Below are 23,305 nucleotides of genomic sequence, written 5' to 3' on the forward strand. Positions count from 1 at the left end.
ACTTCCTTAAACAGGGTTGCCTTCATGTTGGGTGGGGGACAGGATTTATGTTGGGGTGGGGGCAGAACCGAGCTATCTGCAACGCGATTCGTCAGTTAGTTAAGTACAGTATTTTTATTTATTTACTCGATTTAGTGGGGGCAGCTGCCCCCCCCGTGGACCTTCTCAACTTTAAATCCAGCACTTTGCTAATGATCAGTAAGGGTAACTTTCTCTCCCTAGCGGCCGCCCTAATCCTCTTACTTAGTTCCACACACATGGATCCACATTTCTCAGCCGCGGCGGCGAGACCACGCGACGCGCATCTTGCACGTGTGAACCGCCTCGCTGTTTCCTCCCCCTCCGCGGGGCTTCGTCCACCAGCGAGCGAAGCCCGGGCCGTCCAGGAGAGGGCGCTGCGGCCCGCGGGAAGCCCGGAGCGCACCGAGCCGCCGAGGCAGAGGCGGGCACTTTGGAAGCAGCAGCGGGCCGTGCGGAGGGCGCTTCAGTCGGCGGCTCCTCTCTCGGCAGCCTCGCCGCTCTCCCCGCCCGTCGGCTCGGACGCCCTGCGCGGACCAGACGCCTCTTGTCCTCCCTGGGAAGGAAGGGAGAGGAGAGACGGGAGGCGAGGAACCAGCAGCGCGGTAAGAGGCGCACAAAAGGCGTCGGGGGGAGCGGGGGAAGGGTCGCTCTCCCCCACCCTCCCCCCACAATCGGGGGGGGGGGGAGAGGCGGGAGGGGGGTCGCCCCCAACCCTGCTGGGGCCCAGACCCACATCCCCCTGCTTTAATACTCCCTTTGGGCGTCGAGGGGGTGCTAAGTACCGCGTCGGGGGGGGGCGCCGTCTGCTCTCCTGGGAGATTTGGGGGGGGGTCTCTCTTGGTGGGTTTCCCCCTTTTTCCAAAGGGACGGGGAGGGGGGAAAGCCGGTGCCGCACCCACGCCCCCCCCGTCTATTTTCCGCCCTGGAACTCCTGAGACCCGCGCCTTTGCTCTCTCTCTTTCTCCGCGTCCGCTGCTCGTGAAAAGCGTAACGTGTGAAATGGCCGCGCGTGTTTGTGAAAGGTGGAAGGGGGCGCGGGTTCAGTAACAGGCGCTCCCGCCCGCCGCCGCCCTGTCCAGCCGAGACGTGCGCTGCTCCGCTTCCCTTCCCCTGTAACCTGAGCACTCGCTCACTTCCCACACCTGTGATCTATCTTGTCAGCTGGTTTTGTTTTTTATATATAAAAAAAAACAACTAGGGAAGGATTGTAGTTGCTGGCTTTTTATTGCTTCCTGGAGTAGATAAATGTGCTCCTTGGAGGAAATCCCAGCTTCCGCCCCCGCCCCCAAGCTTTTATATTTTTCTACGATTAGGCTGTGCACTTACCTGAGAGCAAGCCCCGTTGAATGCAACAGGACCTCCTTCTGAGTAGACATAGGACTGCAGCCTTTAAACTCTGGGGATTGCATTGCCTTTTGACAGCAGCTAATGCTCCAGATTCTTCTCAGAATCAGGGAAGGGGCAATAAAAACTGCCCCAAAGATGTATACCTCCGTGTGTTCTTTCTCAGCTGAGGCAGTGTGGTGTAGTGGTTAGAGCAACAGACAGGGAGGTTAGGCTTTAAATCCCCACTTGGCCAGTGTGACCTTGAGCCAGCTGCTATCTCTTGGCCTGTCTTACCTTGCAGGGTTGTTGTGTGTGGGGGGGGGGGGAGATACTGCCTGGAATTCCTTAGAGAATATTTATTTACATTTATATATAAATGTAATAGTAACTAACTAGCTATATTGCTACTTTTTCTGCCCCGCTCCTAATCACAGGGAATGTCTTATTGTGCAGTGTACACACCATTCATTTCAAGCACTCACTTCCTAAGAATCACCAGAACTGTGTTTTGTTAAGGGTGCTGGGAATCATAGCTCTGTTGGGGGGGGGGTAAACTACAGTTCCCAGAATTTTTGAGGGGGTGCACTTTAAATGCATGGTCACTCTTAACCACAATTAGCCACCGCCCATTTTGACTAAGGTGCATGACCCATTTTCAGCCCATGGTGAGCTCTCCATCTCTCTGTCTGTTTATTAATCTGCATTAGTGTTTGTGAGTACAAAACTGAGAGCAGTTGCTTATTCTGTCAAGGAAAAGCACCAGGGAAACTTCTCCATAGCAGGCTGGATAAGTGATGGTTAGTTAGGACTTCTCTAGTGGATTCTTGTGTTCCAGTTTATGATGTGGTACCTGTTGGTTATCGGCCTGCTTAGCAACACTTAGTCACTGCCTCTTGAGCTGGAAGTAATAATACCCATGGGTAATTATTGTTAAATATACTGTGTAGGGCGTCTTTTTGCAATTGTGGTTTCTATCTACTCGGTAGATATGTAATAACAGGCAGCCCCATCAGCTTCAGCCTTGAACTTTATCACAGAACGTCAGATGTTAACATGTGGCAATGTTAGAAGCAGGAGTCTGATGTTTTGCCATGGGTGGGACTGATGGATTTGTAGCAGGGAGTCTAATTCAAGAAGGTAGTGCCCTCCCCCCAAAAAAGATGTTGGAGGGAGTCAAGGCAATAATAATAAAAATTATTATTATTATTATTATTATTATTAGCCAAATTGTTGCTCCTTGCAGACTGCAGTTCAGTGTTTAGCACTCAGGCCAAAAGGTGAGTCACGCAAACATGTGACAAGATTTCTGTCACATTCTTGAGCCTCCTATAGTATGCGTGAATTTTCTGATTTAAAAATAAATGGAAAGTTAACTTTCTAAGTATTTCTGTTCTTTGCCGTTGAACCAACACAAGCAAAAAGTTAAATCCTGGGACCACAAGGTGACAATAATTAGGTAGGCAAGGGCCTCCCTTCAGTTCCTCAGTTTGTGCCTAAGAGTTTGCAAAATGTTTTGCAGTGATAGCCAACTAATACATGCTTGGAGTAGACCTGTTGGAAACCACTGTGCTTACTCTAACATTGGATATCACTCGTCGTGCACCAGCAAGCACTTTTTAGTCGGGGCAGAACAAATGCAAAATAAAGGGACCGGTTTTGCTATGGACAGTTCACACAATTGTTGGCTTTTGTTGCCATTGTTGAATTGGCTGGATGATATTATCCATCTTTTTTGAGAGGGGTCAGATGAATGCATCTTACCGATGCTTCCACCTGTGACCTCCCATCTCAGCTTCTGTCTCTAGCACTTAAGGTGAAATGTTCCTGCCCTACTTAACAACTATGGTTGCTGCTACTTTGGCAGTTCAGCCTGAGCATCTTTGAAGCTTGCCTCCAAGACTTAACTCTAGGTCATGGATAGGCAAACTTAGGCCCGGGGGCCGGATCCGGCCCAATCGCCTTCTAAATCCAGCCCGCGGACGTTCCGGGAATCAGCGTGTTTTTGCCTGAGTAGAATGTGTCCTTCTGTTTAAAATGCATCTCTGGGTTATATGTGGGGCATAGGAATTCGTTCATTATTTTTTTCAAAATATAGTCCGCCCCCCCCCCACAAGGTCTGAGGGACAGGGGACCGGCCCCCTGCTGAAAAACCCTTGCTCTAGGTGGTTCTGTAAAAGGCAGTTTCTGTTTCTTTCCAGTAGAAATGTTAGGGTGCTTCCTCCGGACTGTCACTTGGGGGGGGGGGCTGAGCATGCTTGTTGTGGCCAAACTATGTTCATGCAAACTCAGAAAGGTGCAAATCAGTCCATTGCGGGTGGAGCAGAGGCAGTCTGCACTCTTCTGGATTTGAGCACAGACCGCGTTTGCTTGGGCTGCACATGTTGTCCTGATGTCTTGTCCACACCTAAACCCCAAAGCAGAATCTGTCACTTGCTTCAGCTGTCTTGCAAAGGGATCTCTTTTTCCCCCGACCCACAAGATCGGGACATTGCCAGTAGTACTGACTTCCTGTTTTTGGCATGTGTTTATACATCTTTAAAGTTTTGTTTTACCAGGTTTAGTGTTGTATCTCTGTTTTTGTGGCATCATTTTGTTGTGTTTGCGTTTCTTTCTGTTTGTACATTGCATAGAGATTTTCAAACAGGAATATGAGCACATGCTACAGCTAGATACTTCGTAGCTTTTTATTTCCGATTACTTAAAATAGATGCTCAATTCCGTATTAAATGTTGCCTTGGTTGAGTTAGCAATTGTACAGTGAACCCAGGGTCAGCCTTTGCTTTGGTATCGGGCTTGAGAATCAAAATTCCCACGTTTTCCTTGCCTGTTGCTGCTGGCAAAAGATCCCAGAGAAGTTACTTGATCTCCCTTTAAGAGGTGGAAAGACTTTCTGGTTTCTCCAAGCTGAATGGAGACTTTTTGTATTGCTGGTTTCTAAAGCTCTTTCTCCAACTGTAGCAGAATCTCTCTTCTCAACCTGCCTGTGGCTGCCAGCCAGGAGGAAAATCATCCTGACACTTTTTGAACTTCAGCCCATTAGAGGGAAGGGTCACACCCTTGACTCCATCCGAATCCTTCTGATCGGTCAGGGAATGAATGGCTTTAGCTCTCATCTCCTGGGTTTTGATTCCCTGAATAGAACGTCTGTCTGGGCCAATTTCTTTATAGAGCTCAAACCTGGGCATGAAAACAATTTGCCTCTGGATTCCCCCGTCCCCCAAACCCCCTTCATTTCCTGAGAGCCTGTTTAGCATTCAGCAAAACGGAGCAATAAAGCTTTTTCTGGGCTGTACACCAGACCCTCAAAATGTCCCTATTTTCCAGGGACAGCCCCAGATTTACAGAAGCAGTCCCAGTTTCTGATTTGACCCTGGAATGTCCCACTTTTCCTTAGAATGCCCTTGTTTTCATCAGAGAAACATCCCTATTTTCATCAGATAAATGTTGGATGGTATGGAGTTATGCGCCCCCTGAGCCAAGGAAATAAATAACTGTACAATCTTTGGAAGACATCTGACAGCAGCCCTATACAGCCATACCTCATGTTACATTTGCTTCAGGTTGAGCATTTTCAGGTTGCGTCCTGCGGCGACCCGGAAGTACCAGAAAGGGTTACTTCCAGGTTTTGCCGCTCGCGCATGCGCAGACACGCAAAATGATGTCATGCGCAGAAGCAGCGAATCGCGACCTGCAGGTGTGGGTTGCATTCCTTTCAGCTTTCAAACGGGCCTCCGCAACGGATCCCGTTCGCAACCAGAGGTACCGCTATACAGTGGTACCTTGGGTCTCAAACAGCTTAGTTGTTGAACAAATCTGCTCTTGAACGCCGCAAACCCGGAAGTGTTCCGGTTTGTGAACGTTTTTTGGAAGCCAAACATCCAACATGGCTTCTGATTGAGTGCAGGAAGCTCCTGCAGCCAATCGGAAGCTGCACCTTGGTTTTTGAACAGTTTTGGGAGTCGAACGGACTCCCAGAACAGATTAAGTACAAGAATCAAGGTACCACTGTGTAGGGAGTTGGTTTTTTTAATGTTCAATGTTTTATTATGTTTTGATATATGTTGGAAGCCACCTAGTATAGCTGGGGCAACCCAGTCAGATGGGTGAGAAATAAATAAATAAAATAAATAAATAAATGGATGATAGGATAGGATAGGATATCCCTATTTTCATTGGAGAAATGTTGGAAGGTATGTGTACACTACAAGGTAGGCAAAGAGGTTTCAATGTTCCTTCCACGAGTGTCTCATGAAATATGGATGAACCATGTATTCCACCTTGAGCTCCTGGAAGAAAAGGGTGGGATATCAATGAAACAAAACAAAATAAACAAAAGTAAATAAATATCCGTTGAATTGTTGCTGATGACAAATTGCATCCCTTCTCCTGCCCAAATTCGCTTCTAAAACTGACACCCATGTCAACCTTCTTGGTACCAACTGCACAGCAGCCAAACAGATAGAAAAGTACGATACTAGCTGGTATCTCTTTAGCCACCGGACATCTACGTCAGCACTAGAAAAATGAGCTTCTTCTTAAGTTGCATCTACTGTGGCTTCAGGAAAAGCTAAGATCGGGAAATGTCACAAGTCTAAACAAAATGCACCCATTCTCTAGCGCAGCGTTGGATGCTGTGAGATAACAGTGCCTGCCTTATCGAGACTTACACCTGGTCTGCTTGAAAAGTGTAGCGTTTCTGGCATGGGTGCGATTGGCGCACCTATCGCTTTCACTTTGAGGAGAGGAAGTAGAGTTTTATCCCATCGTTTCTCAATAGCAGGCCAGAACAATGAGCGTTCCTGCTCTTGCAATGTCCGTAACAACTCTATCCCTGTTTAGCTAATCAGATCAGAGGATGCAGGGGGCAGTGTTTGTGGGCAGAATTGTACCTGTCCTCAACCTCTGCCTGTTGCTCAGCTCTCTCTTCTGATGCTCTCTTTACAAGGCACAGAAGAGTGTCTACATAGACATAGCTTGTCTGCACACCGGCCTGGTTTATCTATGACAGCGGTTTTCAAGCAGTGTGCCGTGGCACCCTGGGGTGCCTTGAACAATGGCCAGGGGTACCGTAGGCAACACTGGCCTCTGTCCCTCTTTCCTTCCCTCCCTCCTCCAATGCCCTCTCGCATCTCTGCCTCCCCATGGCTTGCAGAACTGTTCGTTGCAGCCGCCCTGGCCACAAGCTCTGCAGGCGAATGATGCCTCTGGGACTGGTCAGCGGGTGCTGGTTGCCAGGAGCCAAGGTGACCTCGGAGCAAGCAAGCAAGTAAGTGGGTGAGGGAGCCCAGCCAGTCCACCAGCCCTTGCAGTTGGGAGTGGACAGACAAGTCCCAGGCCCATGTGGGGTGGGGTGGGGAGACAGATCAGAGTTCAGAGGCAGCGGCAGCAGCTGCCCAGAGGAGAGGAGGCATAGGTTAAGTTGCTGGGCTGGGTACCCGTCACATTAGCCTGTGGTTTAGTATTACAGTGGTGCCCCGCAAGAGAACGCCTCGCAAGATGGAAAACCCGCTAGATGAAAGGGTTTTCCGTTTTGGAGGCGCTTCGCAAAATGAATTTCCCTATGGGCTTGCTTCGCAAGACGAAAATGTCTTGCGAATTCCTGTGGGTTTTTTCCCCTCCCCCCTTTTCCTAAGCCGCTAAGCCGCTTATCAGCTGATCCGCTGATAAGCCACTTAACAGCTGATCGCTAAAAGCCGCTAAACCGCTAATAGCGCTAATCCGCTAAGCTGTCAATGGGCTTGCTTCGCAAGACAAAAAAAACGCTAGACGAAGAGCCTCACGGAATGGATTAATTTCGTCTTGCAAGGCACCACTGTATGTGTTAATCCAGAGTCCGTATGGAAGAGCCAGTTACTGTAGGAGTGCAATCCCACTTGCCCCACTGAATTGAAAATTCCGGATTTGGTTGAAGGTGTAAGATGATTCTTTTATCTCACTTGGTGTGATGTGGTCGCTGGGATACATCTGTTGATGGCTGGGTGGAGAGACCTCTGTGTGCAGAAACAGATCTGGAGGCTGGGTATATATGGTGCTGCTGTTTTTTTGCATCTGGATCTTGAAGCCTGTGTGGAGTAGGTCCATTCTTCTGCTCACTGCTCATTTTACGAGGTGTAGATCGCTGCCACAAGCCTGTGTGGCCCGCTCACCCACACATTCAGAATGGTTTCCTTGTCAATGGATCCTGCAGAGAGAACAATATACCTTTCAAACAATGTGGCAAATTCTCTTCCACAGGGCCCTGTGCATGCAAGCAATATACATTCCTATGCAGCCACCCCACTGGGTCCTGGGATTTCATTCTGCATTGCTCTCTCGTTTCTAAACGTATTTTGGCAGCTGTAAGAGCTGTCAAATCTTGCTTCTTCTTTGTAATGGGAACCTGACGATTTGCACGGAGCTGAATTCTGCATTCCTATAGACCTGGGGATGCCTGCTCATTATGCTCCTAGCTGCAGGACTTTGGGAGGATGTGCAAAATAGATCAATGCGCCTTGGGAGCAAGTTGTGCTCCCGCTTCATTGGAAACATTTATGCGCTGGCCATTGGGAAGTGATGGTTTTCTGTGATGTGCTGAAAAGCGGGGATCAACTGTACATGTCTGAGCAACATGTGGACGGATAGTGGCAGAAGAAGCAGAGTTTTCTTACCTATATAGTACACAAACAGCCTCTCCAATTACCAGAATGTAATGCAAAAGGGATCTTTTATGCATTCATGTTCCTCTATCAGTACAGCACCGAGTGACATGTGATTTGTACCAAACAGCATGCAAATTTGTTTTATGGTCACTGGCTATAAACGGCACTTTTGTTCATGATATTTTCTAAGAGACATGTCTTTTCTTTCTCCGTTTCGGAAATGGGTGTGTGCTTTCTGTATGGGGGAAATACATAGTATGGATTGCAGTTAGTTTTATGTGTTTTTAGAGACCTGTTCCGTTAAAAAACACCCCACCCCTTTGACTTAGGAAGTGTGTTTTCTATTAAAATTCAGGCGCCTTATCGCATCTAAACAGCTTGCTTGAAAGGGAATACAGACACTCTGCTATCAGCAGTAGAAGGAGAAGGAAAGATGTTGGGGAGAAGGGGAGGGTTTTGATTTGACCAAGCAATGCAGGTAGAACAACTCGCCCTTTCCCCATCAGACAGTGAAAAGCATTAAAAATGGTTTCAAAGAAGAGCTATTCATTTGTGAGCAAAGTCTTTTTGACATAAGCCATTTCTGAACTGTTACCAGTGCAGCTGGAAATGCAAAGGGATTTTAATTTTACAGGACATTCAAATTGGCTAATTATATTAGCCTAAGCCATTAGAAACACTCTGTAGGGTGGGTGGGGAAGATTATAGTACAAAAGGGAGAATTCAAGTACCCGTTTTTAGGATTTTTAGAAATATGCCTAGCACCAGAGGGCAGCTCCTATGCACTCTACCGGAAATAAACACAGTAAACTGTTTCGTTTCTGCCTAAAGGGAATTGGTTAGGATTTCTTTGGATGAGTACAGATGTCTTGCCTCAACCTCTTAACCGGGGTTAAAAGGTTTTGAGAGGGCTGTGTGATAGTGTGTTCCCTCCCCCAAGTGACTCCCCTCTTACACAAAATGCCCCCTCCCTCCTTGACGCCATCTTGGCTATGGTTAAGACTATCCATAGTTCTCACCTTAGCCAGAATGTGCAAACCATGGTTAGCAGGGAGTCACTGGGGAATGGAAGTAGGGAATTCTGGGACAGGTGTGATGGCTGTTCCCTGTTCTTGCCACTATTTTGTGACATTTCAGGTTGGTCCATTGGATTTTGAGGTATTCCCCCCCCCCCTCTCCACAGGCTACTGCTTCCTTTGCCTCGAAGGGAACTGAATGCTATTGCACTTCTTCCATCATCATCATCATCATCATCATTTATTGCATTTATACCCCACTTTTTTCTCTAAGGTGCATTGTTCGCCTCTCTCTGAGAGGCTGAGAGGCAGGGTCGGGTCCAGATTGTTGTTCTCTTAGGGGGTGGGTTGTGTAAAGCCCCCTAACAAGAGTTTCCTGGTGCTCTCTGGAGCATGGGTAGGCAAACTAAGGCCCGGGGGCTGGATCCGGCCCAATCGCCTTCTAAATCCGGCCCGCAGACGGTTCAGGAATCAGCGTGTTTTTACATGAGTAGAATGTGTGCTTTTACAGTGTTACCTCGGGTTAAGAACTTAATTCATTCTGGAGGTCTGTTCTTAACCTGAAACTCTTCTTAACCTGAGGTACCACTTTAGCTAATGGGGCCTCCCGCTGCCGTCGTGCCACCCCGTGCGATTTCTGTTCTCATCCTGAACTAAAGTTCTTAACCCGAGGTACTACTTCTGGGTTAGCGGAGTCTGTAACCTGAAGCGTCTGTAACGCGAGGTACCACTGTATTTAAAATGCATCTCTGGGTTATTGGTGGTGCATAGGAATTTGTTCATATATTTTTTCAAAGTATAGTCCGGCCCCCCACAAGGTCTGAGGGACAGTGGACTGGCCCCCTGCTGAAAAAGTTTGCTGATCCTTGCTCTGGAGTATAGCATTCACTATAATGAAAAGGCTAGAGCTAAAGCGATGATGGTTTTATCGTCAACTTATTGACTACCTGCCAAATCTGCCCTGAAGTGAGCGAGGCATGAGAGAGTAGCATGCTCCTCGTGGCTGCAGCAGCACATCAGAGCATTTTGTTGACAGATGACCTTCCAGTTTCTTGATTTAAATTCTTGATTTCTGTTGCCAAACTGAAGACAGCTCTGTAAGGATATGCCTGCCAAAGTGAGGGATCCATAATCATTAGGAGAGCCTCCTGCTGCTTTGATGAGATGGCTGTTTTGCTCTAACATTCGTCTTCTGTGCTTCACTTTTGATCAGCGGTGCCTTCTGTTAGTAATGCCCTTGGGATGTTGGACTACAACTCCCATCATCCAGTGTTAGAAACACAGATGTATAAGCTAGGTGCCAAATGGCTCTTCAAACCAAGGTTACAGTTGGCAAAATAAAGTGTCTAGTTGTCCTTTTTTTGGCAAGACGGCTCCAAAGTCTTATTTTGACTGACCATGATTCTCAGTTAAACATCTGGCTAGTTCAGATGACAACCTTGAGCTCATTTAAGAACTTTGAGAACTTAAAGAAGAAAAGTCATTTGATCCAGGGACAGTCCAAATATTTATATACAAAGTCATACCTTGGAAGTAGAACGGTATCTGTTCCGGAAGTCCGTTCGACTTCCAAAACATTCAGAAACCAAAGTGCCACTTCTGATTGGCTGCAGGAAGCTCCTGCAGTCAATCGAAAGCCATGGAAGCCCCATCAGACGTTTGGGTTCCAAAACACTTTCGCAAATTGGAACACTCACTTCCGGATTTGCGGTGTTTGGTAGCCAAACGTCCAAGTACCAAGGTGTTTGGGATCCAAGGTACAACTGTATTGGCCCATTCCATGGGTAGGCAAACTAAGGCCTGGGGGATCAGTGTGTTTTTATATGAGTAGAATGTGTCCTTTTATTTAAAATGTATCTCTGGGTTATTTGTGGGGCATATAGTCCAGCCCCCCACAAGGTCTGAGGGACAGTGGACCCGGCCCCCTGCTGAAAAAGTTTGCTGACCCGTGGCCTACACCTACCCCTTTTTCTTAATGGTAACACGGACCATTCACAACTTGGGAATATTCTTCACAACTGTGAGCAGGGCAGTGTGGTGAGGCCAAGCTGCAACAATTAACTATAACGTTGTTCACTGCTCCTGCTCAGGCTGCACAGCAAAAGCATTTCACCCCCCCCCCCACCCAGAAATTCACTCTGATTGTGTGGATAAAATATAACTGATAGAATTCTACAGGATGTGGTATTAGTGTGTGAAAACTGGCAAGACCCAATGACCACCAGGCATGCATCCCGGGCATCTTCACTTGATCACAAGTGGCCAATAGGTGCAAAATGCGCCTGGCGCCTGGCTAATTTCGAACTCTGCTCACCGTTGGTCATGCTGGTTGGAGCTGATGGGATGGCAGCCTGGCATCCAGAGATCTCCATGTGGTCGCAGTTGGACCTGTTCCAGTTTCTGTGACTGACCCAAGGTCACCCAGTGAGCTTCATGGCTGAGTGGGGATTTGAACCCTGATCTCTTAGGTCCTCTAGTCCAACACTCTAACCACTACACAACGTTGGTTTCCTAGAGTCCTTCTGCTATGGGGGAAGCTATATAAATTAAGAAGGTAGAGGAAAACGGGGAAAGCAAAATGTCACTTAGAGAAGAATCTGAAATATGTTCCTTGAAGCTTGAATTTCTTTTATTCTGGATCATTTTGTTTGACGTTTCAGTGTGTTGTAAACTACTTTGAGATTTTTTATTTAAAATTTAATGTGGTATGGAAATGAAATGAACAACAGCAATAGCAGCAGCAACAACAACAATTGGGGGGCAGGGAGAAATGATGCCTAGACATTCTGTTGTGGCAGGTGAGGAGGTCTCCCTGGTCCTGAATGGGGTAACTGTGCCCCTGAAGGACCAGGTGCGCAGCCTGGGAGTCATTCTGGACTCACAGCTGTCTATGGTGGCGCAGGTCAATTCTGTGTCCAGGGCAGCTGTTTACCAGCTCCATGTGGCACGCAGGCCAAAACCCTATCTGCCAGCGGACTGTCTCGCCAGAGTGGTGCATGCTCTAGTTATCTCTCGCTTGGATTACTGCAATGCGCTCTACGTGGGGCTACTTTTGAAGGTGACCTGGAAACTGCAGCTAATCCAGAATGTGGCAGCCAGACTGGTGACGGGGAGTGGCCACCGAGATCACATAATACCAGTCCTGAAAGACCTACATTGGCTCCTAGTACGTTTCCAAGTACAATTCAAAGTGTTGGTGCTGACCTTTAAAGCCCTAAACAGCCTCGGTCCAGTATACCTGAAGGAGCGTCTCCACCCCCATCGTTCTACCCAGACACTGAGATCCAGCACCAAGGGTCTTCTGGCAGTTCCCTCATTGCGAGAAGCCAAGTTACAGGGAACCAGGGAGAGGGCCTTCTCGGTAGTGGCACCCACCCTGTGGAACGCCCTCCCATCAGATATCAAAGAGAATTACAACTACCAGACTTTTAGAAGACATCTGAAGGCAGCCCTGTTTAGGGAAGCTTTTAATGCTTAACAGACCACTGTATTTTAATATTTTGTTGGAAGCTGCCCAGAGTGGCTGGGGTATAAATAATAAATTATTATTATTATTATGGCAACTGTAAATTGGGTTTAAGGTGCCATTTGGTGATTAGCTTATATATCTGAATTTCTAACACTGCTTGAATGGTAGGTGGATGGTGCTGTTTTGGCTGCCTGTGGATCCTTCCTTGGAGAATGATCTAGCTATTACTATCTAAGATCACTCATTATATACCTGGCATGTATCATATGCAGTGAGAGGACTTTGTTTCCTCTTTGGGACTAAATACATTGCAATACGTTCTTTCTTGGAAAAGGCTGCACCTGCACATCTACTAATTATGATTCAGTCTCCTTAATGAACTATATGTCATGATTAGAAGAAGAGAGATGATTTACTGTATCCCCCCCTTTTTTTCAGTGGGATGGAAGTGACATTTCACATTTTGAGAATTAAGTTGCTGAGATCTCTTTTTTTAGGATTGAAAAGATATTATTCTGCCCAGAGCAATCAATCGCATAAGAAAATGTATGCCCCGTGAGCTCCTGCACTCAAATTAGTTGTCATTTGAGTCATGTGTGTGTATTTAGCAATCACTGAGTAATGGCTTTAAGAAAAAGATCAGAACATGCTGTGCGTATGTAAGGAGGGAGGCTGCTTTTGCACTGAATTTGTAGGTGTTGCGGCACGTCTGAGAAAATAAAAGTTGGTCCCCACACTGAGAAATGAGCAATTAAAAACAAAACAAAAAACTAAGGTGGCACACATTCTGTACCTTTAAATCATATTTGAAGCACATTCCCTCTCAAAGAATTCTGGGCAGTGTAGCTTGTTGAGGTTTGCTGGGAACAGTAACGACAACAAGGAATAAACTACATTTTATTGCAGGCCCTACTGTGTGTGTAATTGTCCCAAAAGTTGCTTATTGCTAGGTCCAGCTTGGTCACTGATGGATTATGGCAGGGAGATTGTGGCTTAAGAATGACTTCCAGAGCTCTTAATGTCTCTGTTTAAGAATCTTACATTTTAAAAATAAAAGGTATGGCTTTTGATCCAGAAGTTCAGAGGTGCTCTTAATTGGCAAAGGGGTTTCTAAGAAGACCTTGCAATTTTAATATTTGCTTCTATATATCCATCTCTTTAACTAATTCTTTGTGTTTGTAGTCTTCCATTTGTTGCTGTTGAGATTTCTAACTTGGGAGCGGGTAGAATATAGACTCGGTTCTGCCGATTTGCTGCTGGCCAATTTCCGATGGACAGACTTCCTTAACTTCCTGGGTGGCAGAGCAGGCATTTTTGCATGCAAAAGTTCCCAGAGAGGATCCTCAGCATCCCCAAGGAGAATGGGGAGAGACTCCTGTCTGAAATCCTGGAAAACTCATTCAGCTGATGTAAAACGCTGTATTGTCTAACTCTGTAGATGGCATCATTCGTATGGGCTTGCAGTGCTAGATTTGGTCCGAACCAACAACAAACTTGGCGTAAGCAAGAATGCAAACTGAGGATTGCTACTAATTCATTCAGCCTTCGCCAACTTGGTGGGATGGGAGTTGTAATCCAAAACATCAGGTTGGTGCATCAGTTGGTTGCACCTTAGCTATTACTAGTAAGGAATCCTTGCTATAGGTTCTTGCTATATTTTGTTGGAAGCCGCCCAGAGTGGCTGGGGAAACCCAGCCAGATGGGCGGGGTATAAATAAATAATAATAATAATTTATTCTTGCTTTCTAGGGGGGCAGAGGAGAAAGGGAGACCACACAAGATTGAAATCTGCCAGTCCTGCTCTAACTTAACATAGTTAATAGTTTAACTTTGCAGCAGGCAACAGCATCCAATTGGATTAGATCCCTTTTTTTCCCAGGGACTACACTATGGAAAGAGGGTAACAATATCTATTCCAGTGATTGAGCATATGTTTTGTTCATCAGTTTTTCCCAGCTGTATTGAGTTAATTTTGCAGAAGACTCTTGTTGTACATTGTCTATGGCCTAGCTGCTAGAATCTCTCTCTCTGTGTGTGAATGAAAACAATGACAAATATACAACACTCACACGGGCATTCTTGTTTGTGTGGCCTCTTTTTGTTGTTTCTGGCAGAACTTCTGCATATCTAAAAACTCAATTTTCCCCCCCTCCTTTGGAATAGGCATACAGCGGCAAGGAGTATTGAATTTCTATATGATGTGCCCCTGTTGAAAAGACAGGAGCGACTCTTTATTAAAAGAAGACGCATTTGGAGCCCCCTGTATAAACCACCTTTTCAAACTCCTCCGTGCTCATTTTGGCAAGATGTATCTTGCAGATGTGCAGTGGAAAATAGTTGAAGGGGAGTTCCACACCTTTGGTCCATATAACTGTCAGTTCACTGATGAAGGGAAGACAGCTTAAAAAACAAACAAACCCAAAACAAAACAGCATCCTCTTTTGGTGCAAGATGTTCCAGTTGCACATCACTCTCTGCTTGTTTGAGAGATGCAGAGATGGGAGATGAACAGTGCAGTTCCACGCATGTGCTTCCCCCAAAGAATATTGGGATCTGTAGTTTTCCACTGCAATTCCCAGCGCCCTTAACAAGCTACAGTTCCCAAGTCAGGGATGGGGAACCTTTGGCCCTCTCAGCTTTTGGGGATGATGGGAATTGCCATGCAAAAATAAGGTCATTATGTGTAGATCACTTTGATATGGTGGTTTACCAGTGATGGTGATGACAATGATGAATAACATTAATACACAGATTCCCTATTTGTGCATATTGCTTCCAAAGAAGGTAAAATCCAACCCTGTTTTGTTTTGTTTTGTTTTGTTTTGTTTTGTTTTGTTTTGTTTTGTTTTGTTTCCTATTATCAGTTTATTGTTTTCCTGTACTTTTACTGCTCTATTATTAGATGATTATTCTTCTACGTGTACTGTTTTTTATTGCTCTGCCATTACTGATCAGCTAAATTGTTGTGAGATTTATTAAGTATTGCACTTTGAAGTCTCAGCTGTTGGCTTGAGACAACACGTATCTGGCCAGTGGGATGAGTTAGGGGATGCTGTATAGAGCAGGAGGCCGCAGAAGATATTTTTTTACTGGCTAGGCGTTTGTATAAAGAGGCAGAACTATTTTTAGGCACAGTGTAACCAATATTATTTGCCGCTAAATTGTTGCTGTTATGGCTTCATGGTTTTAGCAATGCGTTAACTTTGTATAATGCTTTATCTGTTGATTGTAGCTGCCTTGAACTCCCAACTGGAGAGAGAGAATGAAATTTTAAGAATCTTGAATAGATGATAGTTAAGTTACTGTGTTCCCTTTAACCAACATGTCTTAATTTCTGCTGATTGGCATCTCTGCATTGGGCTAACACCTTCCTTTAAAGTCACCTAACACTAGTTTTTAGCTTATTGTTGTTTTCAATTATTTTTGAACATTTTAAATAGTTGCTTTTAACTATTTTTACGGGTAATTTGTTTTATTCTTTTTGTAAACCACTTTGAGGGTTATTGTTGTTTTTTAGTTTATTTTACAATCAAGTGGTATATACTTCATAAAAAACAAAACACAATAAGCTAAAAAACAGATTAAAATACCGGTCAAAGGACTACATATCTGGATAGGCTTGTCTAAACACAAATGCACCTAAAAGAGTGCAGTGCACCTGATATCAACAGGCAGGAACTTCTAAAGTTTGTTGTGCTGCCACACTAAAATATCACTTTAAAAGAGGTGCAGAGTCATTCTTGGCAGTCAGCAGTGAGCCAGGTGGGCCAGAGACCTGATGGCAAATAAGAGCAGATTCACGTAGTCTAATTGCCGCCGAGTCAACATTTATCAGGAAGTACTTTTCTGAGACAATTCCAGAGACTTTCCTTTTTTCTTTTTCCCACTTCCTCCTTTACCTCTTGAAAATATCAGTTTACAGAATTTTCTCCCAAGTACTCACCACCATTTTTTTAACAGCAGCTGCCATTTTCTCACCCACACCCCCCACTCTTAATTGACCCTGGGAAGTTGTGGAGGATGGAAACTGGTGGCCAGTTTGCCAACCCAATTTCCACTGGTGCCACTTGTGGCGAGGGCATAACCAAAACCTGGAGCATGGCAAGAATGAAGCTGTGTTGTTGCCACTGTATAATAGTTAGGCAAATTATTAAACAATAAATCCATTTATTTCCCTTAAGAAAGGCAACCCATTTAGAACTGCAAGTGCATACGTGGACATGACAACACTTCAAAGAGGCCTGTGTGAACCACCTGAGATTCAGGAGACGTCTTGACACATCCGGCAGATAGATCTGCCTCGCGGCCTTTTGTACAGATGTAGTCTTCCACTCTCCATTGTCAGAAGTGTCTTCACCCAAAGAGTTAAGGTCAAGCAGCTGGTTAATCCAAATTTGTTGAAGATTAGGGATGTGGCGGCATTTATAATGGGGTCTTTAATCTGGCGGTTCTGAGTCACTGCTTAAACGCTGCATAATTTCCTCGGCTTATCGAGCCTCCCCAAAGCTTCCGTTCTCCCTCCCTCCCTCCCTCTCTCTCTCTCATTAAGGTTTCCCCACGTGAGACAGAAAAGTGGAAAGCGAAAGGGAGAAAGTGCATTAGCGCACTCAAATCGCAGCAGGGAAGCAGCATCTTCCTCTCCCTCCACCCCACCCCCTCTCTAAATGTTCTCGTCTTTGACCAAAGGTGTGATAATTAACGTTGTTATAATTAGAAATGTACTGTCTTTGTGTGTGGCGTGCTGATTGAGTGCAAGTATGCCTCCAGCTTGCTGGAACGTGCGTAATCATAGAATCTTAAGAGTTGGAAGGGACCCAAGGGTGATGTAGAACAACCCCTTGCAATGTACTGTAAAGGTAAAGGACCCCTGGACGGTTAAATCCAGTCAAAGGTGACTATGGGGTTGTGGTGCGCATCTCGCTTTCAGGCTGAGGGAACCGGCATTTGTCCACAGACAGCTTTCTGGGTCATGTGGCCAGCATGACTAAACTGCTTCTGGCGCAACAGAACACTGTGATGGAAACCAGAGCACATTGTTTACTTTCCCGCCGCCACAGTACCTATTTATCTACTTGCACTGGTGTGCTTTCAAACAGAGCAATGGGAGCTCACCCCGTTGCGGGGATTTGAACCGCTGACCTTCCGATCGGCAAGCCCAAGAGGTTCAGTGGTTTAGACCACAGCGCCACCTGCATCCCATGCATGTACTGTAAACCACCCTGTTGGGTACTCCTGAAAGAGACCTCTGGATCAGACCCAAGGCTTATCTAGTCCACAATCCTGCTCTCACAGTGGTCAACCAAAACAAAATAAAAAAATTCCTTCCAGTAGCACCTTAAAGACCAACTAAGTAAGGTGCTACTGGAAGGAATTTTTTTATTTTGTTTTGACTATGGCAGACCAACACGGCTACCTATCTGTAAGTGGTCAACCAGACGCCTGTGAATTAAAGCAGGACCCACAAGCACAAGAGCACTGTCTCTCTCCTGTGGTGCCCAGTGCCTAGTGTTCAGAAGCATTGCTGCCTTTGAATGTAGAGGCAGAGCAATAGCCATCATGGCTAAGCAGCCAGTGTGGCGTAGTGGTTAGAATGTTGGACTAGGACTTGGGAGGCCGGGGTTTGAATCCCCACTCAGTTGTGAAGCTCACTGGGATGACCTTGGACCTGTCACTGCTTCTCTGGCTTGCCTACCTCACAGGGTAGTGGTGGAGATTGAATGAGGAGGGGAACGAAGCATGAATGCCACCTTGAGCTCCTTGGGGGGGGGGGAAGGTGGGATATAAAAGCAATCGATCAATAATAAGCTTGCCCTCCATTAATTTCTAATCCTCTTGGGGAGCCATTGATGGACATTGCAGGAGCCTCCTCATTTCCTTATGCAAACCTAGGGTGGAAGCCTATGTTTAAACTGGCAAATACACTTTACTCAAGCATGTAACCTACCTGTTAACAATACACCTGTATTTTGACGGTGGGGGGAGAAGGCAGAAAGACGTTTTCAGGGGAGAACTGGCGAGAAAGAAGGTTGCTTAGCCCTGCCCAGGGCTCTCCAGCCCCCAACCCCTGCAAACACCACAGCTCCTGTCTCCTTAAAGTTGGCTTTTTTTCCAGGCACAGAGCCTGGCTAGTGGAAAAAAACACCATATATTTATATATTAAAAATACTCCACCCTCTGGAGTTCTTGCAGGATATAAAACCTCCCTCCTTGTACAAATGCACACACTCCTGCCATAAGCATGGATGCCTCGCAAGTGCAAATTTCTTTTCCAGCATCCATGACTTGCCTTTATCTTTTAAGTTTGCCGTTCCTTTTCTGCGAGCTCGTTTTGCACTGGTGGCTGTAGGCAGTGCAAAGGGTCTTTCTTTCTTCCTTTCTTTTTCTTTAAGCAGGGGTGAACCAGTCGACTCTCTGGAACAAGGAGCAACCAGCAGCGTGCCGCTAAGTCAATATTTGCCTTTTCAAAACGTCACACGTCATTTCGCGGCTGCCAGGGCACTCTGTGAATGCATTAGGGCATCTTAGGCAGAGCGTGATTATTTAATTGAGGAGTGAAATCTAATCCTTTTTAATTTATCCTTAAGCTGCATCGAGGCCTCCCAAGCTGATCACGCATTGGGAAAAGACACAAGTTTCCACTCTCGGTTTCTGTTTCTGAAAATGAGAGGCCTTGGATGTTGACCTCAAATAACAAACAATGCCGTGTGTGAAATGATGGCTCACTCAACTGCGTCATCCTCTGTGTGTACAGGTGTGCTTTGAAGAGCCATTCAGGTAAGCTCAGGGGTCTGAGAAGCCCAAGAGTTGCAGGAGAGGAAGTGTTCCTCAGTGCTTAGAGCACATGGTTTGCATGCAGAAAGCTACAAATTCACTCCCCGGCTATAAAAGATTCCCTCCACCATTGTAGAGCTGTTGTCTGTCAAAATAAACAACCCTCAGCTAGATAATCCAACCAATGATCTGACTTAATATTTTAATGGCTTCATGCATTTCACATCTTCTGGATCAAGGTTTGTTGTGTAGAAACTTACGCTACTTGTTGAACGGTTCATTCATCCAGTCTGTATAACGTTTCCTGCACATGTAACTTGTTAAGATACAGTTGTACATTTATCCACTCCATGTTTACAGTATCTCCAGGCTTTGTTTTGCACATGGCACCTTAGTATGTTTGTTGCTTGAATGGTTACAAGTCTATCTCTATTCTAGTTGTTATTCTAGTAAATTTGGTTTTATACTTATAAGCCAGTTTGTGGTGTTGTTGTTTTGTTGCATCATTATTACTGTCCCACATTTGATACTTTGTGTATATACTAGAAACATGAGTGTACAACTTCTACAGCAGATTTTGTTTTGCTGTTTTATTTTATTTTAGGTGTACAACTTTTAACATTTCCAAATTTGAATCTGTGCCCTCTGCACCTTAATTTTTAATTCTTACATTTTTACAGTGTTAAATTCCCAGCTATAATTTGGGGTGGGTGGTGGGGTGGGCTTAAAGGTTTTAGGTGGGGAAGAAGCTGAAACAAAACTGCTAAGACATTTGCAAAGCTAAGTAGCTTTTGATTTGAATGCGAGACCATGCGTTGAGATTTCCTACATTGCAGGGGGTTGGGTTATATCCTTTGGGGTCTCTTCCAACTTTACGATTCTATGATTCTTTGCAGAAAGCTTAAGATTTAGGGAGCTGCATCCTCTCTTCCCACTCTTGTGTAGCCTTTGTCTTTATACCCCACTCCCCTGTGGCGATCGTACACTAGGCTAGGGGAAGGGCTGTTCATGCAGTGGCGTAGCGTGGGTTGTCAGCACCTGGGACAAGGCAAGTAATTTGCGCCCCCTAACCCGTGGATTTTAGCACTCGAGTGCGAGCGCGCCCCCCCAGATGTTGCGCCGGTGCCGCTGCCCCCCCTGCACGCCCCACGCTACGCCACTGTGTTCATGCACACTGGTGTACATAGGAGAGGATTCCCAAAACTGGATTTGGGTTTGACACCTCTAATCACGCCCCGCCCCGCCCACTAGTTTAATTTCTGTTCTGGTACCAGCTGCAGGCAGAAGCTGCAATAAACATCCTTCTGCCATCCCCTGCTTATGAAGGGAGAGGACGTTTGTTTGTTTGTTCATTCATTATGTTTATACACCACCTTTATCTTCCAATGATCTCAAGGTGCACTTGGTCCCGTCCCCCCCCAATTTCATCCTCACAACAACGCTGGGTGGTAGGTTAGGCTAAGAGATCAGTGAGCGTCTTGGCTGAGTGGTGGTTCAAACCCTGCTCTCCCAGGTCCTAGTCCAACCCTCTCCAGCCTTTTTCAACCTGTGGGTCCCCAGATATAGTTGAACTACAACTCCCATCACCCCTAGCTAGCAAGGCCAGAGCTCAAGGATGATGGGAGTTGTAGTCCAACAACATCTGGGGTCTCACTGGTTGAGAATCACTGCAAAACCCATGGGTAGGCAAACTAAGGCCCGGGGGCCAGATCCAGCCCAATCGCCTTCTAAATCTGGCCTGCAGACGGTCCGGAAATCAGCGTGTTTTTACCTGAGTAGAATGTGTCCTTTTATTTAAAATGCATCTCTGGGTTATTTGTGGGGCCTGCCTGGTGTTTTTACATGAGTAGAATGTGTGCTTTTATTTAAAATGTATCTCTGGGTTATTTGTGGGGCATAGGAATTCGTTCATTCCCCCCCCCAATATAGTCTGGCCCCCCACAAGGTCTGAGGGACAGTGGACTGTCCCCCTGCTGAAAAAGTTTGCTGACCCCTGCTCTAGCCATTATGTCACATTGGTTCCTTCTGGCTGTTGTTGGGCTGCAGCCCCCATAATCCACGAACCCTGGCCAGGCTGGTGGGGCTGGTGGGAGTTGTAGTTCCAGACTCTTGGAGGGCGCCCGGTTGGAGGACAGCTTTTCCTGATGCAGTAACCACTCTAGCTAGCGGCAGCATAAACAGCAGAGTCCTTTGTCACACATTAAAACATGAATTAGTTTATTGCGGCTTATTCTTTTATGGTCGTGTATGTGTGTGTATGTTTTCAATCTCCACATTAACTCCTGTGATCCTTTTCATAGCATCCAGATTTTCAGGCTAAATAATTTGATTATGCGTGCCCACATTCAAATTATCTGTGCTGTATAAGGGCAATATTCTTGTGTTCTGAAAGGCTTCATCTACTCAAATGAGAAGCAGGGACCATTGAGAAGCAGTCTATCAAAGTATGGTTTTTGCATCTTCGTTGCTTGTTCCTGAAATTGCCTCCTTTTTTAGTTGGTCCCCCCCCCCCCACACACACCTCGTCTCATTGCATGGCCTTGGATTAGACCCACAACTGGACTCACTGTGGCCTGGCATTCTGGATCCATTGTTTATTAATTGGCTACATTCACACCAAATATTAAAGCGCTCTTTTACCACTTCTTTTGGCTGCCCCCAAAGAATCCTGGGAACTGTAGTTTGACATGGGTGCTGTGATTTGATAGGAGACCCCTGTTTCTCTCACAGAGCTATGATTCCCAGGGTGGTTTAACAGTCAATCCCTCTTCTAGAATCATAGAGTTGGAAGGAGCCATGAGGAACCATCTAGTCCAATTCCCTGAAATGCAGGAATCTTTTGCCCAAAGTGGGGCTTGAACCCACAACCCTAAGAGTCTTGTAGTCTGACAGCTGAGTTGTCCCTGACTTCTTCCTAGGGAACACTGGGAACTGTAGCTCTGTGAGGGGTCTCCTGTCAGCTTTCAGCACCTTGAACAAACCAGAGTTCCCAGGATTTAATGGCATGACTGTTAAAAGTAGTGTAACAGTGCTTCAGTGTGTGGTGCGAACGTTGTCCTGCAAGGGTGTCAAATAAACTTGTTTAAAGTGGGGTGCTGCAGCTTTAAATGTTCAAGGGAGATGGGTTCAAGGTGTCCTGCAAAACAGCACCCTGAGCAAGGGCGAGGTTTTGTCCGCCCTACAAGGAAGCAGGAAAGGCTACGCATTTGTCAAACAGAATGGAAAGATAAACCCACAATGAATAGTTCCGTTGTTGTGATTCCTCTCACCCTGCTCCATAGACATTATGTAAAATGACTTTGCCACAGCAGGACCCACAGGAGGAGGAGGAAGAGAGAAAGATGATAGTCTCCCTTTGGAAACAGAACCAAGGATCTTGGTTTAAGCACAGGCAGGGAGGTGCTTATTTATTAATTAAATTTGTATACTGCCCTATATCCATAGGCCTCAGGGCAGTTCACAACATAAAATTACAACATGAAATCACAAAATAATGCCCAGTGCTGCCTTCCTGCCCAGGGTCCCTAGTCCCTGCACAGATGGAGGTGTCATAGGAAGCAATGCCTAGTACAGTGATACCTCAGGTTAAGTACTTAATTTGTTCTGGAGGTCCGTTCTTAACCTGAAACTGTTCTTAACCTGAGGTACCCCTTTAGCTAATGGGGCCTCCTGCTGCCACTGCATGATTTCTGTTCTCATCCTGAAGCAAAGTTCTTAACCCGAGGTACTATTTCTGGGTTAGCGGAGTCTGTAACCTGAAGCGTATGTAACGTGAAGCGTATGTAACCTGAGGTAAAGGTAAAGGGACCCCTGACCGTTAGGTCCAGTCGTGGCCGACTTTGGGGTGGTGGCGCTCATCTCGCTTTATTGGCCGAGGGAGCCAGAGTACAGCTTCTGGGTCATGTGGCCAGCATGACTAAGCCGCTTCTGGTGAACCAGAGCAGCGCACAGAAATGCCGTTTACCTTCCCACCGGAGTGGTACCTATTTATCTACTTGCACCTTGACGTGCTTTCGAACTGCTAGGTTGGCAGGAGAACCCGAGGTACCACTGTACATAACTCT

General features: G+C 46.1%; 1 protein-coding gene across 1 annotated transcript in view; it reads left to right on the forward strand.

Annotated features, from left to right (window-relative positions):
• Positions 1-451: 451 nt before the first annotated feature.
• Positions 452-23,305, forward strand: part of EPS8 (EGFR pathway substrate 8, signaling adaptor) — a 139,326-nt gene continuing 116,472 nt past the window's right edge. Inside the window, 1 exon segment of the mRNA XM_081879423.1 lies at positions 452-623. The gene's annotated coding sequence lies outside the window, so the exon portion shown is untranslated.

This window comes from Podarcis erhardii (genome assembly GCF_964252035.2).
Source record: "Podarcis erhardii genome assembly, chromosome: 10".
Classification (NCBI taxonomy): domain Eukaryota; kingdom Metazoa; phylum Chordata; class Lepidosauria; order Squamata; family Lacertidae; genus Podarcis; species Podarcis erhardii.